The 25,135-nt window shown below is 35.9% G+C and overlaps 1 long non-coding RNA gene across 3 annotated transcripts in view; it reads right to left on the reverse strand.

The window, feature by feature from the left end:
* Nucleotides 1-25,135, reverse strand: part of LOC143663500 (uncharacterized) — a 143,025-nt gene that overhangs the window by 94,254 nt on the left and 23,636 nt on the right. The window contains exon 3 of one of the 3 annotated variants that reach the window (XR_013165968.1): nucleotides 5,303-6,414. The exons of the other annotated variants lie outside the window; for them this stretch is intronic. This is a non-coding gene — a long non-coding RNA (uncharacterized LOC143663500). Of the gene's footprint in view, nucleotides 1-5,302; nucleotides 6,415-25,135 lie in introns of those variants that run through there. 3 annotated transcript variants of the gene reach the window in all.

Raw genomic sequence — 25,135 nt, forward strand, 5'->3', positions numbered from 1 at the left:
GCGTATGTGAGTTATGGATAGTCCCATTGAACATTTTATACATTCATGACATCAAGGAGTGTTTTCCTTATTGTATGCTTTTGATGGTTTTAGTATGAAATGCATTTCCCTACTGAGGACACATTAGAGCAAATGGGACGTTAATGCTTTCTGAAGTCTATAGCAAGCCATCAAATGCTACAAGTGCAAGTCAGGTGAGGAAAACTTGCCATGTAAGCATTTATACCTGGATTATAAAGGTCTTTCAAGCTATAACTTCATATGGCATGAGAGATACAGTTCTGGTCTTTTCTCACACATTCCAGGGATTTCTTTCCACCTTTCTCTTTTTTACAAATGTAGCTTCATTCTTCTCTACTTGCTTCTTCATGACTTCTTAACTCTTGTTGGCCATAACGTTTTATTTTAATGTGAGGAAAGTAGTCTTGGGGCCTCCTACCTCTTACAACCTTATTCTTATCTTTTAGATAAATTTTATTCTGTGTGGACATGCCCCCTTTTTCTCTTATGTCCTGTTCCTGCCCATGTCTGCTTGGAAAATATGTAAAAACAAGGTGGTATCTGGCTATTATAACAATTATTACAAAAATCTACATTCCAATTTCTCTTTTTTGCTGTTGTTGTGTTCCTTTTTAACACGGCCCATAGCATGCAATAGCAGTTTTCCCCTGAACCCTGGACTTAAACACTCTTTGTACTCAAATCATACCTTTAAAGTAGTTCTTGTAAGAACTAATTTATATGTCTAGTGTCAATCAGTGGGACACATAGGTTTATACAACACCTTTCAATCTTGTTCATCTTCAGTATAGTGATATTACTTATAGACCCACTAGTGAACTGCCTTCACTTCTATTGATTCCCTTACATTGGAGTTCGACCTCATTAGCTAACTGTTCACCCATCTCTAGATTCTATGTATCTCTATGTGCCCTATATTCTGTATTATAAGTCTCTGATATTACTTTTACCATGGTTATAAAACTGGAATCATACAATATCTATCTTTGTGTGGCTTATTTCACTCCACATTATAACCTCAAGCCTCATTCATCTTGTCATGTGTTTCAGGACATCATTTCATCTGTTGATGGGCATTTGGTTTGTTTTCATCTTTTGGCAATTGTGAATAATGCTGCTATGAATATTGGTGTGCAAATGTCTGTTTGTGTCATTGCTTCAGCTCTTCTGGGTATATACCAAGTAGTGCTATTGCTGGGTCATACTAGATATTAAGTTCCCTAAGGAAATGCCAAACAGTCTTCCCTAATGGCTGCACCAATATACATTCTCATTTCTTCTTAATACCAACATTATGAGATAGCTGTAGCAAAATATTATTTGCATTTTGAAATAAAGAAATTGAGACTGGTCTTTAAAGCTGCCTATGACTTGGTATAATCCTGATGTAGTATCATTAACATAACAACTTGAGACATAATTAACCAAACAGCTTTTGATGCATATTGGTGAAATTTTACTAACAGAATGACTAGGAATGAAGTCTATATTTTAGGCTTAAGAAATCCCTTCATTGCCTCTTTCTGTACTCAAAACCTAATTCATCACTATATAATGATAAAAATCCTATTAAGGGCAGGCTAAATTTTAGAAATAATGTTTCTTTCCATTTTTTTAATAATATGCCAATTCAATTAATTTCAACTTGTAATTTTTGAACACATTCTATGAAATAATGACCCCATCCTAAATATTCAATTACTAATTGTCAGATCATTAATTAAAAAATTATCAGTTAAGTTCAAACCTAAGTACTAAGTTGATGGTAGGTAGAGAGAAAGACTGACCCTCAAACTGGATTATTAAGACTGAGAAAGACAGGACTTGAAAATTGGGGTTACTGCCTTTCTGAGGAGGGGAAGGATATATCAGGCAAAAGGAAAAGTTTGTGCAAAGTGTACAAAGCAGAAAACAATACGAGAGTTTCAAATTTCGGTATAGCAGGAGGATAAAGTCCAGACTGGAAATTGCTGAAGAAGAGACCAAGGTTCATATTGTGCAGAGCCTTTGTGATAAAGAATGATGTGACCAGATTTGCCTGTTACATAGTGAATGGTTTGATTCAGGTGGAGGGGAAGCAGGAAGACAAATAGTTGTGCTAAAAAGCTAGGCAATTACAAGGTTTTCTGCATCAGACATGCATTACTTTTTTTTTTCCCTTGTCAACTCAAACCCATTTTCCCTGGCTCACTGCTAAACACTCTTTCATGAAAATGAGTTTCTAATCATTCAGTGCCAAGATATTTGGCCCACCTTCTGAAATTCCATTGGATATTTTAATACTCAGATTTTAGTAGCTTATCCTGCATAACAAACAATGCCCGAAGCTCCTTGACTTTCAACAGTAAATATTTGTTACTCATAGTACAGATTGGTTGATTGTCTCTGAAGTTCTCCTTCTAGCTGGAGGTCACATTTGGGTCTACTACACACATATTCATTCTTGAGATCCAGGTTCAGGAGCAGCCCTCATCTGGAACTGCACATTTTCACAGTAGAAGGAAGTGAGAGAGGGCAAGCTTCCCTTCAAAAATAGCATTTGCCACATCAGCTCATATTACACCAGCTACAGCAATTGCCAAACTCAACATTAAGAAGAAGTGAGTTAACTACCTTAATTTTTCCAGCTACCCTTTAATGAATCCTTTAATGCTTCTTCATCATTGTGCTCTATAACTTTCTTATTTTATAATTAATCCTCACTAGAATTCTTTCAGAAAGTTAATACCTAATTCTATTTTATAACGACTGAGGTTGAGAAAAACCCAAACCACCCAGCTAATAATTAGAAAATACAGTCATTCATTCATTCACTCATTTGTTCAATCCTTCATTCAACGACTATTTACTGAGTATCTAATACGTGCAGTGAACTATTCTAGGTCTTAGGGATAGTATGGTGAAAATAACAGACACAGATCTTTTTTCTCATGGAGCTTTTTACATTAGTGGAAGAGATACCATAAATTAATAAAAAGAAAATAAAACAGTTTGTTAAAAGTCCTAGGCACAGAACAAAAATAGAGAAACACTCCAGACAACAGCCATGTAATACAAAGTTCAGGAATTAGAGCAGACCTATCTGGCTCCACAGTTCACATCATTGTCACTGTTATGTCTACCTTATGACACCTCTTACATTACTTTTCAGAACTATTTTATTTTATTCACAATTAATATTTCATATTCTCATGTCATGCCTCCACAGTTGGATCACAACCAATGTACAAGAAGATACCATTTAATTTATATCTTGGTAATAGCCCATTTTGCTTAAAATAATGCATTTGCCTGATTAATCATAAAAGAATTTGGGAGGTAATTTTCAAATAAACCTATCATCCTATAAATAATTAAGATAATCAGATAGAATAGCATGATTTCAACTTCCTTTCACACACTGACAGTAGTTAATATATTAGTGATGAAGGAGTCATATATTCGCTTTACTGATACAGTATGTGTTACCCTGTATTTGATTTTCTGTATCTAACTTCTTTGATGAAAGTTCATTTTTAAGGAGGACATATGATAAGTGTTCTTATTTAATTTTGTAATTTTCAAATTTATTGTAACAAATGTGTATTGCTTTATCTGTTCTATCTATCTGTTAAAGGAGTATTACAAACGCAAAAAAAGTATCTCCTTCCTCCTTTCTCCATTCTCCACATATCTTATTTTTCTGCCTGGCAAAAGGAGAGACTATGCAAATGCACTGTGGTGAAAAAGGGAAAGACTTACTCATTTTTGGCATTATAAAACTTAGTTTCTGACCAGGAATTCCATTTCTGATGATGTCTACATATATGATGGATGATAAATTACTGAACCGTTCTTTCCTCCATCTATCACTTTGTACTAATAATGACAAGAAATTCATGGCTTATACAGCTGCTGAGATAAGAGGATTTAAAATAGGATCAAAATTCAAAAGCGTATTAAATAAATGTAGTAATAGCAGCAGCAACAGTGGTAGTGGCACGAATTGAAGCAGCAATAACTCAATTCAATAAAGATTAGTACTGTTATTGCGAGTCTCCAAACAAAGCCTCCATCTGAAGAATGATTGGAGATGCATAGTGCCCTGTTTACCAGATAATGTGAGTCTATTCAAAGTAGATGAGTATGGGTTCTGGTTATAATATTGCTGGGGACCATATATCACATGTAAAATACATGTAGTAAGATTTTACCCAAGTACAACTTCTCCCTCCTTCACATGCCAAGTCAAACCCTTCCCCCAGGAGGGTGTGCCCACAGACTAGGCTGAGGATCACTACCAGAAAAAAATGATTGCTGTTGCTGAAGAGCTTTGCATCCCCAGTTGATAGGCACTACTCTAGATGTTGCCTAAAGATTCTGTGGTATAGACAGCACTAATGAGCTTCATGGGAGAGAGAGAATTGTTATAGAACACTAACAGTTATGCTAAAAAATTATTCGTTTTTATATAAAATTCAAATTTTACTAAGCACTCTTATTTTCATTTACTTAATCAAGAAATCTTGAGGATAGAGGAAGATATATAAACATTATCATGCCAGACTTAGCCTGGTAGTCTTGCCTTTTTCAGGTTCTCTGGTGCATATCGACATCATGGAATAGATAATGGAACACCCCATGTACAGCACAAAGGAGTGTATCATTACAGAGACCCACATATGTCATGAGTTCCTTCTTCCCAGTGCAACACTATACAATCCCCACTTGAGTTAGTCCTTCTACCATTTCCATAACAAACATGACCTCATTATGAGCCCAGGGACATTTCCGAGAATAATGGGAGAAGTAATTCTGCAAATGAGGTCTTTATCCTACATTTAGAAATGTATCTTCACTCATTCTGTCAGAACAAACACACTGAAATCTTATAATAAACATCATACTATTTTATTTTTTTCATAATTCTACCCTTACTGCCTGTCAGAAATATGGGAAATATGTGCTGAATGAATGAATAAATGCCTGATTGAACAATAAGTCTCTAGAATGTCAACTAGGATAATGGAAAAAGCAAAACATTTTTGTATTAAACTTATTGATCAAGAAATAGAAGGCTCAAATCTTATCTTGATGCATGAATTTCTATATGAACTATTCCCATCAGTTCTAGTAGAATTTATTAACAAATTGTTCTGTGATTCACAAGACAATACAATGCAATTTATTAGCCAGATACATTATCTTCTAATGCAATGTTTATTTTGGAAAATACAATAATAAAATATAATAATAATATTCTTACTTTATGAATAAGAACAGAGTGTATTTAGGCCAGTGCTTATAAAACTTGTCTATATATTAAGTAGAAGACATATGCAAACAATATTTCAAAGAATACAATATTCAAAATATTTAAATTATTGCTAATTACAATACCGTTTCATTAATGGTACTCTGGAAAAAATTCTACAAAAATACTACAAGGCTACCTAGTATATCATATCCACTCCCAAAATTGTAAAATAAAAACATTATACTTAACTCATGCATTTCAGAGTAGTAAGAGGCTATCCTCATAACTCAAGTCTTTGAGTCTTTGATGCTATCAGAAAAGGAATCCAAACTCAATCATATCTCTACATCCTCAAATGGCCTTCACAAAGAAAAATGCTACCAAAATAAAGCAAAGATAAACCTAATCTCTAAACAGCTTTACTACCACCACAAGCACCATATTACTTCTCCACAACCACCATCATCACTTCACTTCATTATCTGTTCAAGGTTGTGTTTTTTCTTATGGGAGTGATCAAATTCGTTTTTTCCTGTATTATAATCATCTCTTTTCCTCTGAGCAACCGTGAAATCAATGCATTACTTTACTATGAGGGATTAAGGAAGACAGAAGCAGAAGAGCAAGTTCTCAGATATTTTTGGGGCCAGGGAAGGGAGATAATTTTGAACCTTCCACATAGCTCTAAGATGACCAATGCTTAGTCTTTGCCAGCCAGACTCAGTTTTAAGGCACAAAAGAATCAACAAAAAAGATGTTCTGCTCAGTCTAGCTCTCTTCAAATCAGAGCAGCTCAGGGACATAATCACCACTTTTCCCAGAATAACCCTTACTCTGACCATGGGGTACACAATCAGAACAATTTGAGTGAATTGTTGTGTTTTTTTCACAATGCACAGTGGATGTGCATTTCTATGGAGAGCAGCATGAAGTGGTCCAGGTTTTTTGAATTTCCAGTCCACCTGTGGAGCAGGCCTCTCGGGAGAAACCCATGGCAAAAATGAACTTTTCTGTGAACACTTTTCATTTTTCCTCAATAAAACTTCAACTTCTCTTGATTTTCTGAAATCACTGTTTTATGTGCAGTGGAGTTTCTTGAGAAGAACCATCTGGGAACTGATAGGCATGGCCCTCAAATTGGTAGATGACATTTTTACCTGCAATAATCACATAAGCAGATATAGATACTTTAAGCATTAAGATTTAACTGGCAGTTGGTTTAAAAATAAATTGGTATATTAAAATAACTATGTATTCCAGAAATCTGTACAATGAACTTACTTTACTGGGTATTCAAAAATTTGTTTTCTAGCCTATTAGGAAAACAGAAGCACTGGCAAAAGGACCAAGCAAGGAGATGGAGACATTGAGGTAGGAGGGGAATGCTCTATGCTTAAGTTTACCTTCTCAACCTTCAGAACACAATATCCCAACATCTTTTCTAAGCCTTCCAAAACATCCTGGAGTATAAAGGAAAAATATAGTTTATATGGAAAATGATGGTACATGAAAGATGATCATACTTTTAAACTGGCTATTCTTAATCTTCAAACAAGGACACTATATGTTCTGTAAGTAAATGCCATGAATTATTATCAAAACAGTAACAAAGAAAATATATGAGGGTCAACATTTTTTTCATACTTAAATCATCACTGCCCAGCCCATCTTCCAAACATTTTTGTTTTCCTGTTTTAACTCTTTATCTATGGGGTCGATGCTTAAAATTTACATCTAAAAGAAAGTAATTGATATGGAGTTCTGCATAGTTTATATTTTGTTCATTATAGAAATACCTTTAAATAATTAAAACCTAGTCATCAGCATGTAAAAATTATCTTATTTCGGGAAATCTATATGACAGGGATGTGTTTTTATTGTTATTACTTTATAAAATAGTAAACTAAACAGAAGTTATTTTTACCTCTTTGTATTCGTTCAACAATTTCCTGACAAAATAATATATGGCAAATAATAGTGTAAGTGGTGACAGGGATGGGAGTTTCTATAAAAATCCCATGTGGGCAATGGAAAGCTTCTATAGGGGAGAGAGTCTATCTAAATTAGGTGAGCAGGAATGGAACTCTTTCTACCCTACTATTACTTAAGTCAATAACTTCATTAATATATGGAATATATACATACATATTCTTGGAGAAATTATACAGTGCCATATTAGTTAAACCTAATTTCCACAAAGACCTTATATTCTTGGTTCTTCTACCTGCAGTAGCATCTGGCTTCTTCTGACTATTCTGCCTCAGCTCAAATGCCACTGAGAGAAAGCCTGTCTGTGCATTTCTGAAAGTCTAAACTATTTGTTAAAGCTTGTTTCCATAGCAAAAAACAACAAACAAACAAACATAAACATGTCTATCAGGGTATTTATTGGTTGAAAAAATTATGTCATAGTCATGTGATAATATTTGATCACTAAAATCATACTTTTGAAGAATATTTAATAAACTAAAGAGACATGACATATTATTCAGGAAAGACAAGTTATGAAACAATATACAGTAGGGTCTCAATTTTAAAAATGGAAGATCTATTTATATCTATATTCATAAGCAAAGAAAAAACATTGCAAGGACACTTACCAAAATTGCAGTAGTTTTTATAGAATCTTATTTTTTAAATTACCTGCATGTACATGCAATGTTTTCTTAGTTGTTAAAAAAAAGGAATAAAAGAGAAATAGCTTTCTGGCTGCTAAAATGTCATGTACATCATCCTTGACAATATATTTTTTTTAATCATTGCTTTTCAGTTAGATGTTGTGTTGTCACAGAGATGCCCTTCAGTTGCTGTGGTAACAAATGAATAATAACCATACACTTGTATAGCACTTCACAGCTCACAAGTTCTTTTCTCATTCAGTACCTCATTATGATCAGCAAAAACCCAGAAGAAGTTCTGAAGGAAGCAGATCTAGAAAGTAGAGACTTAAAAGGTTAGCTGAATTGTCTATGGTTGCTGCTAATAATTTATTTTAAATGTTCCTAGTAATTTAAGCTCTCCTGGATTCTTAATGCATCTCACAGTAGATGCCAATCCTTCTATCTATCTATCTATCTATCTATCTATCTATCTATCTATCTATCTATCTATCTATCTATCTATCTATCTATCTATCTATGTATCTATCTATCCATCTGTTTATATATTCATTTACTTGAAATAATAGCCTTAAAAAATGAGTATATAATAAAATGGAGCTGGCCAGTTTTCATTAGAGATGAAAGGCCCCAGGACCAATAGACCTGTCCTTATGGGGTTCCCAAATCCTAGCACAGTTTGCACACCACTGCCCTATCTTTGAGTGCCCTCCTGATCTAGTTCCATAATTATCAACCTTCTCACAGAGGCAGAGAGAGCTAACATCAGCAAGTTCAGGTACAGGTCTTCTAAATTGAATCTGAGAGAGAAAAAGTGAGAGAGAGAGAGAGAGAGAAATTCTTGTTAGGATCTCAAATGCCAGGAAATATTAATTTCCACTAAGAGTTTTAATCCCAGCTCTTAAATGAGCCCATGAAGCCTCAGAATCTTCATCTATAGAGCAAGGATTGATGATATCTATTCAGTGTTGCTGTGAGGTTTGACACTATGATGAGAAATGAGATACATGCAATGAATTCGATTACTTTATCTTTCTCCCGTGATGCCTCTCAACCATGCTTTATCAATTCACCCTCTTATACGCATCCATCTCTGGATCATAACTTAGGTTGAAATCTTGGTTTTCGTATCATATTGGTTACCAAAAATTTCAGTTTTCATAATTATGACTCAGTTTCAGGATTTAAAATTTTGGCCTAAGTTAATTTCAGCACTTCAATTTCACATTTAATCAATAATTCTCCCCTAGCTACATCTCAGGCATAATCGACTTTACTTGTGATAGGCACTCTACAGGGGAATGTGGGTGTGGTCTTACGCTTTTTTCAGTTTTCAAGTACCTCCAAAGAGAAAGTCAAAGTCAGCAGAGAAGGAGATCTTAGACTAAAAGGAATACAACTCTCACATCTTGGTGTTGTTGTGGTTTGCTCTGGGCTAACACAGACCTCTATTTTTCCATTATAGTGACCTTCAAATCCAGGCTCTACTGTTAAGTTTCCAAAGCCACTGCACAGTTTAGCCTGTCTCTTAATAAATCCCTTCGCTTCTCTCTCTTAGGATTCTGCCTTCTGGCCATTCCAGGAAGCTCCTGGCAACTGCTCTCCTTCAAAATTATATAGGTGGGACACAAGCACTGTTCTTTATAGTCAAATGTGTCCCCAAAATCCAAGTGACATGTCAAGTTTCCAAAGAACTTTCTCATCACTTTTGCTCTGGTCTTTTGACAAAACAAGGGTCCTAGGTTTCGTAATTCATAAATATTCAGCCAGTACTCCCAAAATCTTCATGAATGCATCTCTCAGAACTTTGCTTCCTTGCCTGGTGACAGGTTAGAAGGATTATCTCTTACTCTACCACCTAGTATGAAAGGGTAACAATATAACCTTTCGTGCTGGTTTGAAAGGATGTAAATCCCCTAGAAAAGCCATGTTTTAATCTAAATCCCATTTCATAGAGGCAGAATAATCCCTATTCAATACTGTATGTTTGAAACTGTAATCAGATCATCTCCCTGGAGATGTGATTTAATCGAGAGTGGTTGTTAAGGTGGATTAGGTGATGACATGTCTCCACCCATCTGGGTGGGTCTTGATTCGTTTCTGAAGTCCTATAAAAGAGGAAGCATTTTGGAGAATGAGTGATTCAGAAAGAGCAGAGCAGAACAACATAGCCACTAGAAGCAGAGTCCACCAGCCAGCAACCTTTGGAGATGAAGAAGGAAAATGCCTCCCAGGGAGCTTCATGAAACAGGAAGCCAGGAGGGGAAGCTAGCGGATGATGCCGGGTTCACCATGTGCCCTTCCAAATGAGAGAGGAACCCTGACTGTGTTCACCATGTGCCTTTTCTAGATGAGAGCCAAACTCTGACTGTGTTTGCCATGTGCCTTCTCACTTGAGAGAGAAGCCTTGAACTTCATCGTCCTTCTTAAACCAAGCTATCTTTCTCTGGATACTTTTGATTGGACATTTCTATAGACTTGTTTTAATTGGGACATTTTCTCAGCCTTAGAACCGTAAACTAGCAACTTATTAAATTCCCCTTTTTAAAAGTCATTCTGTTTCTGGTATATTGCATTCTGGCAGCTAGCAAACTAGAACAACTTTTCCTTCTAAGTTAAAATAAAAAAAATCTCCCTAATTCCCAGACTCACTATTTATAATTGAAAATTTTAAACTTCACTTATAAATAATGGCAATGAGTAACATGGCTGATAACGTCTGGACATGTTTTGCTATTTTGAAAGTGCAGTACCGATGTGTTCACCAACTTTCTATCTTCCATGGTCCTCAAAATGCAGGCCTGAGCCAAAATACTGAGACAGTGAAAAGACCCGGATACACATTCTATAAAGGATGCTTGACATTATGATCACAAACACACACACACACACACAAAATCCACACTATAAATAGGATACCTATTACTACCTCCAAAATTATAAGGAAATGCTTCAGTTAGTGGCAGCATTAGTAAAGATATCTCTGGTCAAAGACTTGCATATAGTAATATTATCATATGAAACTGTACAGATAAATGCAATGGCCAATTTGGGGGGTTGAATATTCTTAAAAAGAAGCATCATTCTTCTACTTCTGAAGTCTTCCCTTGACTCTTTAAGACTGTGCTTAGGACAGAATCTACTTTTTAAAAAAAACTTTTTATTTCAAATACTTTAAAATTTACAGAACAATTAAAAAAAATTCCCAGGTACCCAGATCCCCCATTATTAAAATTTTCCTGCTTTTGCCATATCATTCTTTCAATCCATCTATTGGTGTATATGTCTATCTATCTATCCACTTTCTGAACACTTGAGTGTAGGTTGTGTAATCATGCCCCTTGAACACATAATGCTGTCATGTATGGTTCCTAAGAACAAGGCTATTCACTTATATACTCATCTTAAGTGCAGTTGTCAAGTTCAGGAAATAACATTGATATACAAGTTTATCAGCTATATTCCCATTTTTTCATATGCCCCAGCAATGTCCTTTGAGTCTTTCCTCTTCCTTTTTTAGAACCCAACTAGGATCATCTATTGTATTATTGTCATTGTGTTATTATTTCTTTTTTTTTTATTATTATTGGTACATATATCCAACACGAAATTTCCCATCTCAATCACTCCCAAAATTCAGAGGGATTAAACATACCCACAATTTTATGGTACACACACTACTTTTCATTACGAAAACTTTCCCATCTACTAAACAGAAACCCTATACTTGGTGTGTATTAGATGCTCATTCCCTGTCCTCCCCCGCCAATGGCTACCTGTATTGTAATTTCAGTCTATTTGAGCTTGAGTTTTCTCTTATTTTCCTTGTAATCATCATGGACTTAAATTTAATTTCCTAAATCTATAAAAATCTTGTTTACTTTGAGACCAACTTAGCAACAGTATACACAAATACTGCTTCTACACTCTACTGTCCTCTCATGTTTATGTAGTCATTGTCACAAATTATAAATGTGTCTGTACATTGAGTCCAAAAATATTTATTTGTAATTATGACATGCATTTTCCTTTTAGATCCTGTAGGAAGCAAAAAGTAGAGTTACAAAGCAAATAAACTGGTATTTATATGTACCCATGTTGTTACCTTTACCTGAGGATTTGATTTCCTCATGAGGCTTTGATCTATTTTTTGTTGTTCTTTTCTTTCAACCTGCAGAACTCTCTTTAGCAGCTTATGTAAAGCTAATCTAGTGATAAGAAATGCTCAGCTTTTGCTTACTTGGGAATGTCTTACTATCTCCCTCATTTTTAAAAGACAATTTTGCAGGTAAGGAATAATTGGTTGACTTTTTTTTTTCTTTCAGCAGTTTAAATATGTCATCCCACTGCCTTCTTGCTTACATAGTTCTGAAAAGAAATGGGCACTTTATTTTAGTACAGCTCCCCTGTACAAAACATACGTATTCTTTCTTGCTGCTTTCAGAATTTACCTTTGGCATTTGACAATTCAATTAATTAGCTGCAGTGTAGGTATATTGGGTTTATCCATTCATTTCTTTCATTAAATTAGGGAAGTTTTATGCCATTATTCTAGAATATTCTGAGTCTTTATTCTTCCTTCTCCTTTTGGGATGCCCATAATGCAGATAAACTTGATGTGTCCCTCAGATTCCTCTGGCTCTGTTCATTTTTCCTCATTCTTTCTACTTTCTGGTCCTCAAACTTTATGGTTTCAGTTGTCTTATCATCACAGTTATTGATTCTCTCATCTGACAGCTCCAATCTGCTGTTAAGTCCCTCCAGGAAAATTTTAGTTCTCTTGTGATCTACAGTTCTGTTTGTTCCTTTTCATACTCTCCACCATTTTACCAAAAATCCTTTGTGTTCATCCATTGTTTCCTTAATATCCTTTATTTATCAATATTTTCCTGTACTTCATTGAGCATATTTAGGACCATTAAGAAAATCTTTGTTGGATATGTTCAAGGTCAAGTTCTCTTTATTGATGGTCTCTAATGCTCTAATCTCCTTCGCCAGAGTCATCACTGCCTGTTTCTCTGCATGTTTTGTAACCTTTTGCATAAATCTAGACATTTTGAGACTTTACTGTGCTATTGCTGGAATTCCTGGCATGCGTTCCTTAAGGTTGCGCCCAGCTATGTTATGAAAGAGTTCTCCTTGAATGCTAGGAGGAGGGAGAGAGAGAGAGAGAGAGAATAAAACATGTTTCATGTTTTCTTTGAAAATTGACCTGTGCTGGTGCTCTTCTTGAGAGTTTATCCATATAGTGAGTTTAGAGAATAACTGGAAGCCAAAAGACAGGGTCAATCTGACCCGTTCTGTGCATGTGACTTGTCTTAAACTTGTGTGTACCGTCATAGAAATTCTAAATAAACAAATAAGAATATCTCTTCTTCCCTAGGAAACAATTTCCTCACAGTCCCAGTTACTACCACATATATCATATGGCCATAAAGCCATGACCGGACTGTTCTACCTCTGCCTTCTATAGGAGGGCTCGGTAGACTCTGTAAGCTCATTTTCACCTAACCTCTGAAACCTACGTATATACAGACACATACACACACACAGATATTTCCCTATGATTAACTCTTTGCATTAGTGTGGTACATTTTTACAATTGATGAAGAACATTATTATAAATGTACTGTTACCTATCATCTATAGTTTACATTAGGATTCACTGTTTGCATTGTACATTCCTATATTTCTTTTTTAATTTGATTCCAGTAATTATATATATATAAACAAAAATTGCCCCTTTTAAACAAATTCAAATATATAATTAAGTAGTGTTAATTACATACACAATGTTGAGCTCCAATCACAACCATCCATTACCAAAATTTTCCATCACCCCAAATAAAAATTCTCTGCTAATAAAGCATGGCTCCCCATTTTGTACTATCACCCGGCCCCTGGTAAACTGCATTCAAGTTTCTAATTCTATGAATTTGCTTATACTAATTATTTCATATCAATAAGAAGACACAGTGTTTGTTCTATTGCACCAGGTTCATTCAACTCAATATGACATCTTCAATGTTCATCTTTATTGTTGCATGTATCATAATGTCATTTCTTTTTAGAGCTGAATAACATACCATTAAATGAACATGTCCCATTTTGTTGAACTTCTCATCTGTTTGGAAGGACATTTGGGCTGCTTCCATCTTTTTGCAGGTATTATAAATGCTACTCTGAACACTGGCAAGCAAATATGTTGTGAAGCTCCAATTTAAATTCTTTGGGGCATATATTATAAGTGAAATTACCAGGTTTATGGTGATTCCATATTTAACTTTCTGAGGAACCACCAAACTGTCTTCCACAGCAGCTGCACCATTACATACTCATCAACAATTAGCAAACACTTCTATTTCTTCACATACTCTTCTACACTTGTAGTGTCTGCTTTCTGTTTTGTTTTTTAATAGTATCTATTCTAATGATTATGAAAAGATATTTCATTGTGGTTTGATTTGATTTCCCTAGTGGATAATGATGTTGAGGAATTTTTATGTATTTTTCAGCCACTTGTATATCTTCTTTGGAGAAATGTTGATGCAAGCCTTTTGTCTGTTTTTTAATTGGGTCGTTTGTCTTTATTTTTGAGTTGTAGGATGTTTTTATATATTCAGTATAAAATAGCCTTATTGAATATCTGATATCCAAATGTTTTCTCACATTCAATAGTCTGTCCTTTTACTTTTATGATAGAGTCCTTTGATACAGAAAAATTTTTAATTTTTATGAAGTCTGATTTATCCACTTTTGATTTTGTTGCTTGTAGTTTTAACGTAAAAGCTAAGACACAACTGCATTACACAATGTCCTGAAGATTTTTTTCTATGAGTTTTTGTTGTTGTTGTTTTGTTTCAGTTTTGGTTCCTATATTTAGGGTTTTTGACCCATTTTGAGTTAATATTTGTATATGATACACCTTCATTTTTTCAAATTTGTATATCCTGTGTTCTGGTTTGTTAGCTACCAGAATACAATATACCAGAAGCTGAATGGCTTCTAAATAGGGGAATTTAATAAGTTGCAAGTTAACAGTTTTTAGGCCATGGAAATGTCCTAATTAAAGCAAGTCAATAGAAATGTCCAATCTAAGGCATCCAGGGAAAGATACGTTGATTCAAGAAGGCCGATGAAGTTCAGGGTTTCTGTCTCATCTGGAAAGACATATGGCAAACTTGGTTAGGGTTTTGCTCTCACCTGGAAAGGTACATGGCAAACACAGTGTCATCTGCTAGCTTCCTCTCCAGCTCCCTGGGAGGCATTTTCCTTCTTCATCTCCAAAAGTCACTGGCTGGTGGACTCTCTGCTTTGTGGATCTGTGCATTCTGTCATCCTTCTTTCCTCTCTCAGAATATCCAAAGGTTGCTGGCTGGTGGACTCTGCGGTTCTCTTAGCCTCATGGCTCTGCTGAACTCTGATGTGGCTTTCTCATTGTTTTCAAAAGGCATTCTCTCCAAAAATATCTCCCTTTTTATAGGATCTCAGTAAAGTTATCAAGACCCACCTGGAATAGGTGGAGACACATCTCCACCTAATCAAGTTTAATACCCACACTTGATTGAATCACATCTCCAGGGAGGTAATCTAACTAAAATTTCCAATATACAGTACTAAATAAGGATTAGAAGAAACCAGTGCCCCCACAAGTTTGACTAGGATTAAAATATGGCTTTTCTAGGGTACATAAACTTTTCAAACTGATACATCCAGTTTATATGGTACAATTTGTTGAAGCAACAATTCTTTCACAATTGAGTGAACTTGACACCCTTGTCAAAGATCAATTAGTCATAGAGGTGAAGGCTTGTTTCTGAAATCTAAATTAGATTTATTTGGTCTATATATTTGTCCTTGTGAGTGAACCATCCTGTTCTGATTACTGTAACTCTGTAGCAAGTTTTTAAATTGGAAAGTGTGAGCCTTTCAATTTTTTCCTACATTTGTTTTGACTATTCAAATACTACAAAAATTTGATAATTGGTTTCTCCATTCCTGCAGAGAAAGCTTTTAGAATTTTAGAATTTAGAATTTTTAGATTAGGGTTGCATTGAATCTGCAAATAACTTTAGATAAAATTGAAACCTTAACAATATTTAGTCTTCCAATCCATGATCACACAATGTTTTTTCATTTATTTAAGTTCTCTTTGATTTACTTTAGCAAAATGTTTTAGATTCCCATATATAAATCTTTTAAATCTTTGGTTAAATTTATCCAAGGATATTTTATTATTTTAGTTGATATTGTAAATGGAATTTTTTGTTTTGGTTTCCTTTTAGATTATTCATTACTAGTGTATAGAAATACTGACTAATTTTTGCTTATTAAACTTGTACCCCATCGTTCTGCTGAATCAGATAATTAGTTCAAGTATAACTGTGGATTTCCCAACATTTTTTCTACATATGTGTACATAATCTTCGCATAGGAAAAATTTTACTTTTTTCCCCCTATTTGGCTGTCTTTTGTTTCTTTTCCTTGCCTAATTCCTATGGCTAATATTCTTTACATAGGAAAAAATTTACTTTTTTTCCTTAATTAGGCTCTCTTTTGTTTCTTTTTCTTGTCTAATTCCTATGGCTAATATTTCCAGCACAGTATGAATAACAGTGGTGACAGTGGATATCTTTCTTATACCTGATCTTAAAGGAAAAGTTCCAGCCATTCACAGTTGAGTATTATGTTAGCTGTGAGTTTTTCGTATATGTCCTTTATCATGCTGAGGAAATTTCTTTCTGTTCCTGGTTTTCTATGTGTTTTTTATCAAGAAGGCATCCTGCATTTTATAAAATACCTTATCTGTGTCAATTAAGGTGATCATTTGCTTTTTTTCCCCTTTGTTCTAAGAATATGGTATATTATATTCACTGATTTTCTTATGTCAAGCCACCCTTTCATAAATCCCAATTGATCATGGTGTAGCATTCTTTCAATAAGATGTTAGAGATGATTTTCTTATATTTTGTTGGAGAATTTTTCATCTATATTCTTAAGGAATATTGATCTATAATTTTCTTTTCTTGTGGTATCATTATCTGCCTTTTGTGCCAGGCTGATGTTGGCCTCATGGAATGAATTAGGATGTATTTTCTCCTCTTCAAATTTTTGAAAGATTTCAAGAATATTGGTGTTAATTCTTCTTGGAATGTTTTGTAAAGTTCCCCTGAAAGAATTCTGGTCCTGGAATTTTCTTTGTTGGGAGGTTTTTGCTTAGTGATTCAATCCCTTTACTAGTTATAGATATACTGAGATATTCTATTTCTTGAGCCAGTGTACTCTATGTGTTTCTCAGAATTTGTACAGTTTTTCTATATTATCTAATTTGTTGGCATATAGTTGTTCATAGTATCCTCATAATCCTTTTTATTCCTATGGGGTCAATGTCCCAATGTTCACCCCCCACTTTCATTTCTGATTTTGTGTGCTTTGTGTCCTCTTTTAATGTCCTCTGTCAGCCTAGTTAAAGATTTGTAGCTCTTATTGATCCTTTCATAGGACCAACTTTTGGTTCCATTAATTCTCTCTATATTTTCTCTACTTTTTTTCTCTATTTCATTTTTCTGCACTGATATGTGTTATCTCTTTCATTCTGCTCTCTCTTTATATATTTTGATTTTGTCTTTCATAATTTCTCCATTTATGAGGTTAGGTCTCTCATTTTTTGTCTTTCATTTTTTACAATGTCTGCACGTAGAGCTATAAATGTCCATCTCAACACTGCCTTTGCTGCATCTCAGAAGTTTTAGTATGTTGTGTTTTCATTTTCATTTGCTTCAAGGTATTTCTTGATTTCCTTTAAGATTTCTTCTTTGACCCACTGGTTGTTCAAAAGTGTGTTGTTTAATTTCTAAGTGTTTGGAGATCTCTCAGTTCTCCCTAAGTTGTTGATTTATGACCACATTACATTGTGATCAGAAGAGAAACGTTGAATGATAGAATAATTTTGAGTTCATTGAGACTTGATTTCTGACAGAGCATGTGATCTAAACTGTAATATGATCTATGGCACTACAGTACAATATGCATTCTGCTGCTTTTAGGTGAGGTGCTCTCTATATATCTGCTAAGCCTATTTGGACTATAATTTTGTTCAAATCTTCTATTTCCTTATTGATATACTGTCTTAATGTTCTATACATTAGTGGGAGTGGTGCTTGAAGTGTCCTGATATTAATGTAGAATACTCTAAATTCCATTCAAATATATTATTTGTTACATATATTTTGACAGTCTGCTGTTATATTTATAATCGGTATGTCTTATTGTTGAATTGATGTCTTTATTAGTATATAATAAAGGATAATAGTATATAGTAACCTTATTTTTCTTTCACAGATTTTACCTCAAGTCTATTTTATCTGATATTAGTATAGCTACCACAGCTCTTGTCTGGTTTCTATTTTTTCCATTCTTTCACTTTCAATGTGCTTGTGTCTTAGAAGTCAAGGTGAGTCTACAGCACATAGCTAGGTCATGCTTTTTTATCTCTTCTGCCAATCTCTGTTTTTTAGACTGGAGAGTTTAACCAACATACATTTAAGGTAACTACTGATCATGCAGATCTTTCTTCTGCCATTTTCTATTTGTAATAAAGCCTCATATCTTTTTGTCCTCATTCTTTCAATAATGACTACTATGGTGGAATGAACAGTACATGTCCCTACAGATGGGACATGCTTTCGGCCTTGTTCTATATTCTATAAGTATGAACCCATTATAAATAAGATTTCTTTAAAGAGACCACTTCCATTAAAGTATGGTCCAACTGAATCAGATTGGGCTTTATTCTGGGTTTACTGGAAGCATTTATAAGTGGAGTCAAAGTAAGATGGAGAGTAAATCCACAGTGAGCAGACAGAAGCTAGAAGTGAAATGAACCTGGAAGAGACAGAAGTACTGCCATGTGCATTGCCATGTGACAGAAAATCCAAGGATAAAGCATCTCTGGCCCAGAATGTCACAGTCTTTGGGGAGAAAGCACCTTGCTGTTGGCTCTATTTTGCATTTCACCTAGCTTCAAAGCTGTGAGCCAAGAAATTCTCATTATTTAAGCCAACTCATTGTATGATATTTATTTTTACATCTGTGAAACTAAAACAGTTTTTGGTACCAGAAAATGAGTTGCTGTTCTGAAAAGAAGCTGAAACTCTGGAAATGGTTTCTAAATAGCATAATAGACAGAGATTGGAAGAACTGTTAAGTGCTTGATAGAAAACTCATAGATTGCTTTGAAAATACTGTTGGTAGTAATATGATATTAAAGGTACCTTTGATTAGGTCTTAGAAGGAAATGATGAGTGTGTTATTGAAAATTGGGGGGGAGGAAATCATTATTAATCTACAGGACTTAGTAAAATTGCATACTGATGCTGGATTGAATGTTGTAATTATATGTATTGAACTTGGATACTTAGCTGAAAAGATTTCCAAGCTAAGTATGGAAGGTGCAGCCTAGCTTCTCCTTGTAACTTATACTAAAATGTGAGAGAAAAGGGATAAATGGAAAACTGACATCTTAAGCACATAAAAAGCATAAATTGAAGGTTTGGAAAATATGAGTCTATCCAGATAGTGTGCTCTAGATGGGCCAGTATTGGCTTTATTAGAGACTTCTCTGAACATTTGGCAAGTGAGTCCCCAGATGGCAGGGATCCAAATAAGGATTTAAGTGGACAACCTTTGGTTAAACAAAATGTGACTGTACATGGATTCAGTCAGCCATCCGTGTAAGCCAGAATTAGAATTGGTTATCCAGGAATGATCTGTGGAAAGTTCTATCATCTGATGGTTTGGGTTTGCTTGAACTGTGCACAAGGCTGGCAAGGTTTTTGAAAAATGTGCATGAGAAGAACCACTCCCACCTTTGACTAAGAGACAAATAAGAGACAAATTGAAGGAGTGGCTTCAAGAGCAGAATCACATAAGTGGAGGTTTGAACCTAAGATATTTCTTTCCATTGAGATTCTAATATTCTATTGAGATTCTAATAACTGTTCATTAGTTATTGTCCTGATATCCTCTAGTTCTTTCTCTGTGTTTTCCTTAATCTCCTTGAGCTTATCAAGGATCATTTGCTTAAAAGTGTTTTTTTTTTTTTTAGGTATGTCCAAAGTCTGGTCTTCTTCATTCATGGTTTCTAGACTTTTATCCTGTTTCTTTGGATGGGACATCATTGACTATTTATTTATTTATCTTGTAATCTTTTGTTGTTCACTGCATATTTTAGCATTTAAAAATTTTGATTCTGGGACTTCTGGAGAAGATGGTAGCTTAGTAAGGTGCGCGCGTCTTAGTTCCTCCTCCAGAAAAACTACTAGATAACTAGAAACCGTACAGAACAGCTCCCAGAGCCGCAACAAAGACCAGACACACAGTGTACCCCAATCTGGGATGGCTGGACCGGCTAGGAGACTCCACTGCGGTGAGGTCCCCGAGCGATACGCGCTTCCCCGGGCCGCGGCGGTTGGTGGCCAGAGACCCTCCCTCCCTCCTTCCCGGGACGGCTGGAAACTTCGGATCAGCTGTTCCCCAAGCCGCGGCGGCCGGTGTCCCTACCCCACACGCAGCTTCCCGGGCCGGCTGGGAGCCTCGGATCAGCGGTTCCCCAAGCCGCAGCAACCAGAGCCCCTCCCACACACGCAGCTTCCCGGGCCGGCTGGGAGCCTCGGATCAGCAGTTCCCCGGGCCACGGTGACCGGCGACCGGAGCCCCTCCCACACACGAGGCTTCCCGGGCCGGCTGGGAGCCCCAGATCAGTGGTTCCCCAAGCCGCGGCGCCCCTCCCACACACGCGGCTTCCCGGACCGGCTGGGAGCCTCAGATCGCCAGTTTCCAAAGCCACGGCAGCCAGCGACCAGAGCCCCTCCCATACACGCGGCTTCCCAGGCTGGCTGGGAGCCTCGGATCAGCAGTTCCCCAAGCCACGGTGGCCGGCACCCCTCCCCCACAGGTGACTTCCCGGAGGAAAAGGAAAGAGTCTCCAACAGTAGTAGAGACTGAGCCAAACCTAACACCAATAGTGGCATTAATGAACAACTTCTGACTACTAAAAATAGGCCCTCAGCTCAGGTGAAACTGGTCAAGGAGGAAGTCACCTATTGGGCTAACTGAAAAAGAGGAAAGGGGGCGAAACAGAGCCTTCTGCGGCAGTTTCTATGGAGGCTTGGTTGCCTCTGGGCTCAGCGCTGGGATTACACAGATTGCAACTGCCCCGAACGCAGAAACAGGCTGCATTCAGGGCTCTCTACCACCTGAAACTTCCCCTCAGGAGGGGTGAAATGCAACACAGGTGGAATTCCTCTCTCAAGGAATTCAGATCCTAGGACTTCACAATTTGAAGCCATTAAAACCAACCTACAAACTTTCCTCTGTCTCCACCACACATCCAGCAGTGAGAGTCTTCCAAAGTTAAAGGAGCCACAACATCTTTTGCCGGTGGGACCCACAGACAGACAAGCACCACATACTGGGCAGGATAAGAAAAACAGAGCTCAGAGACTTCACAGGAAAGTCTTTCAACCTGCTGGGTCCCACACTCAGGGAAATCTGATTAAATGCCCAGACACCAGCAAAAAATAACAAATCACACCAGGAAAATTGAAGATATGGCCCAGTCAAAGTAACAAACCAATAGCTCAAATGAGATACAGGAGCTGAGACAACTAATTCTGAATATACGAACAGAAAATGGAAAACCTCTTCAAAAACCAAATCAATAAATTGAGGGAGGACATGAAGAAGGCATAGGATGAACAAAAAGAAGAAATGGAAAGTCTGAAAAAACAAATCACAGAACTTATGGGAATGAAAGATACAGTAGAAGAGATGAAAAAAACAATGGAAACCTACAATGGTAGGTTTCAAGAGACAGAGGCTAGAATTAGTGATCTGGAGGATGGAATATCTGAAATCCAAAAAGAAACAGAAACTATAGGGAAAAGAATGGAAAAATTTGAGCAGGGGCTTAGGGAATTGAATGATAATATGAAGCACACAAATATACGTGCTGTGGGTGTCCCAGAAGGAGAAGAGAAGGGAAAAGTAGAAAAACTAATGGAAGAAATTATCACTGAAAACTTCCCAACTCTTATGAAAGACCTAAAATTACAGATCCAAGAAGTGCAGCATACCCCAAAGAGAATAGATCCAAATAGGTGTTCTCCACGACACTTACTAGTTAGAATGTCAGAGGTCAAAGAGAAAAAGAGGATCTTGAAAGCAGCAAGAGAAAAACAATCCATCACATACAAGGGAAACCCAATAAGACTATGTGTTGATTTCTCAGCAGAAACCATGGAAGCAAGAAGACAGTGGGATGATATATTTAAATTACTAAAAGAGAAAAACTGCCAACCAAGACTGCTATATCCAGCAAAATTGTCCTTCAAAAATGAGGGAGAAATTAAAACATTCTCAGACAAAAAGTCACTGAGAGAATTTGTGACCAAGAGACCAGCTCTGCAAGAAATACTAAAGGGAGCACTAGAATCAGATATGAAAAGACAGAGGAGAGAGGTATGGAGAAGAGTGTAGAAAGAAGGAAAATCAGATATGATATATATAATACAAAAGGCAAAATGGTAGAGGAAAATATTACCCAAACAGTAATAACACTAAATGTTAATAGACTGAATTCCCCAATCAAAAGACATAGACTGGCAGAATGGATTAAAAAACAGGATCCTTCTATATGCTGTCTACAGGAAACACATCTTAGACCCAAAGATAAACATAGGCTGAAAATAAAAGGTTGGGAAAAGATATTTCGTGCAAATAACAACCAGAAAAGAGCAGGAGTAGCTATACTAATATCCAACAAATTAGACTTCAAATGTAAAACAGTTAAAAGAGACAAAGAAGGATACTATCTACCAATAAAAGGAACAATTAAACAAGAAGACATAACATAAATATTTATGCACCGAATCAGAATGCCCCAAAATACATGAGGAATACACTGCAATTACTGAAAAGGGAAATAGACACATGTACCATAATAGTTGGAGACTTCAATTCGCCACTCTCATCAATAGACATAACATCTAGACAGAGGATCAATAAAGAAACAGAGAATTTGAATATTACAATAAATGAGCTAGACTTAACAGACATTTACAGAACATTACACCCTACAACAGCAGGATACACCTTTTTCTCAAGTGCTCATGGATCATTCTCAAAGATAAACCATATGTGGGTCACAAAGCAAGTCTCAACAAATTTAAAAAGATTGAAATCATACACAACACTTTCTCAGATCATAAAGGAATGAAGTTGGAAATCAATAATAGGCAGAGTGCCAGAAAATTCACAAATACGTGGAGGCGGAACAACACACTCTTAAACAATGAGTGGGTCAAGGAAGAAATTACAAGAGAAATTAGTAAATATCTTGAGGGAAATGAAAATGAAAACACAACATATCAAAACCTATGGGAGCAGGAAAGGCAGTGCTAAGAGGGAAATTTATTGCCCTAAATGCCTATATTAGAAAAGAAGAAAGGGCAAAAATTCGGGAATTAACTGTCCACTTGGAAGAACTGGAGAAAGAACAGCAAACTAACCCCAAAGCAAGCAAAAGGAAAGAAATAACAAAGATTAGAGCAGAAATAAATGAAATTGAAAACATGAAAACAATAGAGAAAATCAATAAGACCAGAAGTTGGTTCTATGAGAAAATCAACAAGATTGATGGGCCCTTAGCAAGATTGACAAAAAGAAGAAGAGAGAGGACACAAATAAATAAGATCAGAAATGGAAGAGGAGACATAACCACTGGCCTCACAGAAATAAAGGAGGTAATAATAGGATACTATGACCAATTTTACGCTAATAAATACAACAATGTAGATGAAATGGACAACTTCCCAGAAAGGTATGAACAACCAACTTTGACTCAAGAAGAAATAGATGACCTCAACAAACCAATCACACTTAAAGAAATTGAATCAGTCATTCAAAACCTTCCCAAAAATAAAAGTCCAGGACCAGACGGCTTCACATGTGAAGTCTACCAAACATTCCAGAAAGAATTAGTACCAACTCTCCTCAAACTCTTCAAAAAAATTGAAGTGGAGGGAAAGCTACCTAATTCATTCTATGAAGCCAACATCATCCTCATACCAAAACCAGGCAAAGATATTACAAAAAAAGAAAACTACAGACCAATCTCTCTAATGAATATAGATGCAAAAATCCTCAATAAAATTCTAGCAAATCAAATCCAGCAACATATTAAAAGAATTATACATCATGACCAAGTAGCATTCATCCCAGTTATGCAAGGATGGTTCAACATAAGAAAATCAATTAATGTAATACACCATATCAACAAATCAAAGCAGAAAAATCACATGATCATCTCAATTGATGCAGAGAAGGCATTTCACAAGATTCAACATCCTTTCCTGTTGAAAACACTTCAAAGGATAGGAATACGAGGGAACTTCCTTAAAATGATAGAGGGAATATATGAAAAACCCACAGCTAATATCATCCTCAATGGGGAAATAGAAAACTTTTCCCCTAAGATCAGGAACAAGACAAGGATGTCCATTATCACCACTATTATTCAACATCATGTTGGAGGTTCTAGCCAGAGCAATTAGACAAGAAAAAGAAATACAAGGCATCAAAATTGGAAAAGAAGAAGTAAAACTATCACTGTTTGCAGACGATATAATACTATACGTCGAAAACCTGGAAAAATTCACAATAAAACTACTAGAGCTAATATATGAGTACAGCAAAGTAGCAGGTTACAAGGTCAACATTCAAAAATCTGTAGTGTTTCTATACACTAGCAATGAACAAGCTGAGGGGGAAATCAAGAAACGAATTACATTTACAATTGCAACTAAAAGAATAAAATACTTAGGAATAAATTTAACTAAAGAGACAAAAGACCTATACAAAGAAAACTACAAAAAACTGTGAAAAGAAATCACAGAAGACCTAAATAGATGAAAGGGTATACCGTGCTCATGGATTGGAAGACTAAATATAGTTAAGATGTCAATTCTACCTAAATTAATTTACAGATTCAATGCAATACCAAACAAAATCCCAACAACTTATTTTTCGGAAATAGAAAACCCAATAAGCAAATTTATCTGGAAGGGCAGGGTGCCCCAAATTGCTAAAAACATCTTGAGGAAAAAAAACGAAACTGGAGGTCTCACACTGCCTGACTTTAAGGCATATTATGAAGCCACAGTGGTCAAAACAGCATGGTATTGGCATAAAGATAGATATA

Source organism: Tamandua tetradactyla, chromosome 19, assembly GCF_023851605.1.
Source record: "Tamandua tetradactyla isolate mTamTet1 chromosome 19, mTamTet1.pri, whole genome shotgun sequence".
NCBI lineage: Eukaryota > Metazoa > Chordata > Mammalia > Pilosa > Myrmecophagidae > Tamandua > Tamandua tetradactyla.